This window comes from Zophobas morio, unplaced genomic scaffold (genome assembly GCF_036711695.1).
Source record: "Zophobas morio isolate AGI-343-1 ecotype UQ-CSIRO unplaced genomic scaffold, CSIRO_AGI_Zmor_V1 ptg000002l, whole genome shotgun sequence".
Classification (NCBI taxonomy): Eukaryota; Metazoa; Arthropoda; class Insecta; order Coleoptera; family Tenebrionidae; genus Zophobas; species Zophobas morio.
The window spans coordinates 24,047,480-24,054,758 of record NW_026972107.1 but is presented as its reverse complement, the minus strand read 5'-3'; positions in this window follow the sequence as shown (position 1 = coordinate 24,054,758).

Sequence of the window (7,279 nt, the reverse complement as noted above, 5' to 3'; positions counted from 1 at the left end):
AATCAGTCTATTTGCACGCACCTATACATCCAAATATGTACGTTTCAAGGCACAGATTTGGCTGACTGAACTTTCCTCTCGAGATAAGACATTCAAAGTTGCGAACAACTTCGCTGATGTCCATGTTCTTATAGTATCGTTAAATATGCTGGAGTTACAAATATTTTAGTGGCAAAAGTACACTAGTATAAGTAAAATTAGATACTGGATAAACTCAATATTTTGTTTTCACACACATGCAGCAGCGTGTCGAAACTTCTAACCGAGTGAAAGAAGTTATTAATCTTTTATTAATAGCAGTAGTAATAATACTTATAATCTTTCAAAACAGCTATAAAATACGTGAAAATCCTGGCTTTGTAGTGTGCGATACTAGACATATACAACACCTACACTTTTGTTATGATCTAAATTTAGTTTTTGAAATTTTAGGTTTTGTCATCACATATTACAAAATATAACATTTTGTGAGAATAATTAAGCGAAGAAATAACTCTGTGATTTTTTTGTTTTGATCTAAACAAATACATATTTTAGAATTAACAGAAAAGAATGGCATAATAAATACCTGATAATAGTAATTCTGTTATTAAAACCACAACACCGAAATAAAACGTCCAGTAGAAATGTTTTCGAGAAATTCATGTGTAAAGCTACCATAATGCTGAAAAAATCTTTACATGGAATGTGACTTACTTGAAAAATATCTAAAAGTTCCAGACGTAGGGTAAGAGAAGGCGTCCATTACTTCCACTACACACACGTTCTTTAAACTTATTAGTAAATGTAGTGGCAACAGCATAAAAGATCTGGGAAGGTACTTATAAAAATTTGTAAAATTATTTGCAATGATTTATTTTTAGTTAAATGTGTCATTTTTACAATTCTTATTAACTTTTATTTCAATTTTTATGAACGCACAGGTGGTAAAGAACTAATGATAAATTGTATTTTTTTAATGTTTTTTTTTTTTTTTTGTTTTTTAAGCCAAATAAAGACAGGTATGTGTTACATCACTGAATGCAGAAAAAATGCTTTTTCCATACTGACATTCTCGTATTCTGCAATTATATATTATTATATAAGGGGTCAAGAAAACTGAGGCACATTTTTGGGGTGAACCTTGTCCAACCAGGCTCCCCTGTGGCGCCGCCCCTGAAGAAACTATGACTTTAAATAAAGCACACCCATATTTGTCATTTGTCACAAATTCCCACCCTTATTAGTGCAAACCATATCCATTCTCGAGTCAGCGTTATATTTCTCAACACTTCAATAACCATCAGTCTGCGACATCTCAGGGGACCACAAACAACCGGAAGACTATCGAACGTTTGAAGGAAGTTTAAAAAATGGGGGAAACTATGACAGAAACCGACAAGTTAATCGAAGGCCTCGTACAGTTGCTGATGACGTCACTACAATAAAGCAATTTAAGAACACTTACGGAAGGTCAATCCACACCCCATAGAACACCGGCTAGAATAAGCTCTGGCCGGCTTAATTTAGCTGCAAGGACGTATCTTGATGATGATGCCTGTACAGTACAGGGTGGTTCACCCTTATTGACTCATGTATGGCATACGACGGCTTTTAAGCTCTCGGAGAACCTCTAATTGTTCACTTTACTCGCTAAGGCTTTTATGCTAGTACAGTGAGGTGGAGGACATAATTGAATTTCTTGGACAATCTGTCTTTAATCTACAAATTTAAAGGGATGATTCTATTAGTGGTCTTTTCGATTCTGTTTCCGTCTCCTACTGTGTCACTGTCGCACTATATCGCAACTTACTTGAAATAAAACGTGAGAATCTGTCAAAGAAGGGAGAGATCTGTATTTTATAAAGTCAATATAGCCAATATCATATGAATAAAACATTTGTACAAAAATTCGAGATGTCAGTTACCAAGCAATTTTCACTGACCCTAGACGAGTCGATGAACATTCTTTATGTGGTGTTCCACATTCGAGAAAAGCAAAGGAAGGCACGAGTTTACTTTTCATGTCACACATGCTATAAAAATCTGAAACTTTGCCAAATAAGTATGACTGGATCTTACATCTTCTCAAATACATGAGATTCTTAGATTACAACACCCCATTTACACAAACAAATGCGACAAGATGACGTAAAGGTCGTGTTGATTTAGGTCAATGGAGTATGATGTTAAAGAATCTGAAAAATAAAAAGAACAGACACAGGAAATAAAACACAGTGATAGATACCAGTCATAACAAAAAGTCAAGAACAGCAGTAATACGTTGAATTGACTGATTATTATTTATTTAATAAAATGTTGTAAACATAATCTTTACAGAAATGTGAGGATTTTGTAGCCAATGTTAATTCATTTTCATACAAATTTTAGTTTGTTAATTAATGAATTACTCTTAAATATTAAGTAGATGTACCGAATATTTTTCAGTTTTAGGTGTATTTGCATTAATTCTTTGATTTTCTGCTTCGAAAAAGTGTTTGCAATGCAGAAATGTAAATCAGAACATTAAGAAAATACGTACATACCTACTTTATGTGAACTCAGCATAATATTTTTCGTATAATCACTATTATATAATAATATTAATTAATCGTAATTAATTTATGCCTCATTTTATTATAAACGATAGACATAATTACAGTTCTAAAACGATCGGTATTGACTAAATGACTTCTACCGATTTTTTTTTATTCTAATGACTCGACTACTAAGCACTCAAGCAAACTCGCCAGGCTGCAAATTTCTATAATGTATTTGGGTAAGTTTCCTGTAGGAATTATTAAAGACTCGTATCAACCAAACTAAGTATAAGTAGGACAATCTTAAAAAGTACCGTGGGATGTACAAATAAACCCACTAGTAGTCATTTAATCATATTCATCATTTCAGAATCAGACTAATTAGTTACGAACGCAATCTTTAATGGTATAATTAGCAAACATCTTAAATATAAACAAGTAGAGACGGAAAAGCAGAAATAAAGTGATGATAAATATATATAATCAGTGAGAGATACACAAAAATCAATACTTCGTGTTCTAAAATAAATAGCAAAACCATAAAATGTACTCGGGCCTTTGATATCATTAATCGCAATCAAAGTTTTTAATTTTTACTTCCCGAGCATAAGCGAAGGAAGTATTGTACTCGAGTCCGCCGATTGACTCCCTGCTTTTACGTTTTCTCGATTTTTCATGACACCGAGAGTACGGAGAAATAGGTCTCCCATTTCTGTCTGTCTGCCTGTCTGTCTGTCCATCTGCCGTGTATCCGGATATTTATTAAACAGATAATCTCCGAAACTACTGGACCGCTTGCTGTCAAATATTATATGTGTATTATGAATTTATGAATATCATGCAAATGGTAAAACGCTAACCAAACCTTGTCTAATCATCCCCATCAATAATGTGATGAGGTCACTTTAAAATTGTACATAGTAAATGGGTTTTAAAATGTAGGGGAGTATAAAATAACGTAGTCCTACACATGTAGTTTATATTATAAAACAACGTCCAAATTTTTGGAAAAACATCAAAATTATAAAACAACTTTTCACAATTTAATTTTGTATCTGAAATATCCAAAATATGATGAGTCTATGCTTGTGATTTATCATTCCATTTATATTTTTTGGACCTGCTTATACAGAGTGACTCAAAAATGAATGGATGCGTAAATATATTTTATTGATTTAATTTGCAACTCTGCACATCCGAACGTTTTGATGCTTTGAAATATTTGAGATATTTTAGTTGTCATAAGCATGATAAATTTTTGATTACAATGCATTTCCTTATTCCCCCCAAAAAATTGATGACGTCACCTCAAAATTTTACCAAACAAATCAAAATATTGCTGAATAAATCCTACCTTAAATGTGCAAGATATGATTAGTCTATACTTGTGATTTATCACTGCAGTAATATTTTTTAGATTTGCTTATACATGGTGTCTCACAAAAATTAATGACTGAGTGAATTTATTTTATTGATGAAATGAGGAACTACAAAACCAAATGCTTTGAAATCTTGGGGACGCTTTGAAGTTATTGTAATCATGGTAACTTTTCAATTAAAACGTATCTATTTCTCAAGCACAAAAAATTGATGAGGTCAACTCAAAATTTTGCCGAATCAATCCTATCCAAAATATCAAAATATGATCAGGCTATACTCGTAATTGGATTCATAATTTCTAGATTTGCTTATACAAATGGCTCAAAAAAATTAATGAATGATTGAATTTATTTTATTGATTAAATCAGGAACGGCTCTCACACCATTTTCTCAAAAAATTTTGGGAATACAATACTGTTATTTTTGTATTACATTGCACGAATCCAAGTTGATAGACGTGTCCTTGCAAAAACGTTGATGACGTCATCACAAAATTGGGTAAAATAGAAACACAATTCAAAAATGCTGCTCATTGAACTTTATGTACGAAGGAAGTTCTGTTGAAACTTTTTACCAATAATTTCCAAAATAAAAACTACAATTAACTGATATTTCTAAACTACCATTCTGAAAAAAATGTGTAAAAAAAATATGGAAATATAACTTCTCTCATACCTCCATCACAACATTTAATACATCTCTAGAAGTACAAATCTAAAAAATACAGTTTTTTGCGTCTGATCTTTCTGTAATATTGTCTTAATTTTTCCATATCGTTTAATTAACGCAGTACATTTTTTAGGATTCCTGAACAAATAAATTATAATTATTAATGATCTGCAGCGTGTAAATTAAAATTAGTATTGTTACGAAATACACCCTTACGCCGCCTCGGTACGACGCCTATGGCCGTCGAGAACTCTCTAGTCTTACGTTGGTGATGATCCTCAATGCGACTGAGCGACGGAGCGCCAAGGAAACGCCTGGAAACCGAAGTTGCGAATGAGGATTCCGGAGAAGTCTAGGAGCGATGACGTAAGGTTTCAAGAAGGACCGCGTACTGGTTAAGTAGAGTCCACCTTTGAGGAACGGATCGCTGCAATAGTTAGTCGTGTAAATTATAGTTAGTAAGAAATAAATTGTTGAATTTATCCATGCCGGATTTTAATCACCCGCTCAACGTAACAGTATATATAATGCCAAAATTCCGAAGATGTTCGTTAAGTAAATTTATTAATATGTAGTGTAATACAAAGCTTTTTTTTGGTAGACACTCTGCATAAAATAAAAAATATATTTATGTCCATATAAAGATAAGTTGCGCATTTAAGGTCAGATTTATACAAGAGTAATAGTGAGTACTACAATATATTCATTTTATTATAAGAGGAGATGTAAAAATTACACATCTTATTAAACATTTTTAGAGACGAAAAACAAAATTCAAAAATTTTCTATTTTTTTCTACTATATTTTTTCTTTTTTTTTTTCGGTTAACTGCTTAATATTTTGTGGTCTTTTGACCCGTTTTTATTTTTTTTTATGTACTCTATTAAGGTGTAAAGAACTCATACAATTTGTTGTGCTATATACTCATACGAAAACAAAGACTGAAAAAAATTAACGAATGAACAAAAATCCAAATTGTATTATAATACCAGTTTCTGAGCAAAATTAGATAATGTAGTAATGTTGCGCCCGCCTACAATTAATAATAATAAAATATTGGAATACATACCATAATAATAGCTTACCCAAAATAATATTTAGAATGTTTTGCTATACTGTAGTTTAATTAATAATTTTAGTCGCCCCCTCTGTTTTGAGGATGTAGATTAGTAGGTACGTACTTAATCGTCGCATTTTTTCGATGTATAAATATAAACAATCGAAGTTAACCATATACCGAGAATATGTATTGTTTGTCTTCTTTAAATATGTATATTTTGTATTTTTGAAGAAACTGTATACATATATTCGATTGTAATTCAGAGACGATGGAAATTATGTTTAAATAACTTTAAAACATGTTTTTACTTTGGGCATGCAGCTAAATACATATTTGCTAAAATGAAAATTTCAAACTTTATTTTATAATATACAACACCGACTTCTTTCATATATGTACGAGTGTGAAAATATTATGTGTTGTATACTTGTACTTTATTAGTGTATCCATATTTTTAAACTTGTATGTGCAGATGGACCGCTAATCAAAATTTGTCTGCCCACCTCAAAAGTTTGTCAAGTGAATCCTATTTAAAATGAGTAAAACAATAGAGATACGTATAGACATGTGATGTATGAATCCACTATATTTTTTATAAAAATTGCTCGTCACATATCTGAATGAGAAAAATCCGTGACATCCATATCGCAGCGCTCTGGGGACGAGGGAAGGACTAACTAACTCTTTAGACCAATTTTCGGAGTTTATTAAAATCACTCATTAACAACCACCATCATGACTTTATTAGATATACCTTTGTACTTTTTCTCTTTTCAGTCTTCCTCCTATTCGTCCTAAATTTGTTTTCGGGGTTTCTGTAATATTCATACTGAATAAGTTTATCCTCAAGTATTCTGAATTTTCTTATGCTACTCAGCTCGATTGAGTGAATAATTAATATTAATGGGCAATGTTATGACAAATTTCTACTCCACTACTTAATTAGAATAATGACGTCTTTCTTAAATACTTGTTAATGAGCAGTCGCTAAAAGGACGTCAGAACTGACAGCCACCAAACATTAAACATAACTACCACAAAAAAGTCTACGAAATAAGTTGCTTTTATCAAATCAAGTCTTATGATTACTCACTCTTCAACGGGGACAGGAAGGGAAGTCTACAAGTAACAAGTGTTTACAATAAGGTGAATAATGTCGATGACATTATTAGCTTTGTCCTCTGTAAAAAATGACGGGGCGTGTAAAGCCGGGTAAAACGCTGACCTAGCTTAAAACAAAACGTTTTGTGAATTATTCACCGCCACTGGCTCAAGTGCAGACCACAAAAGCCGTTCAGCAAAGGACAGTTTTTGTTCACTTTTCGCAGTGTTAAGAAATTAGGCTATTTGCAACAAGCTAACGGACTAAAAAAACCTACATTTGTCCTTTTCAATTAGGATGATAACATCAAAATTACTTGTTTATTCAGTTCATAACGCGTCGGAATTCCATTCATTCAACGAGAGAAACATACATGATTTTTATGCTTCAATAAACTTAATGAACTTGCCTTGCTACGTCTGATATTAAATTAAAATCATCCAACCCACCAGCTCCTAATAACTTGATTGCTTGAATTCTGGAAGGTCTTGTATTAAATAAATATGATGAGATGATTATATTACCCAGGGAGAAGTGATAATATTGCTT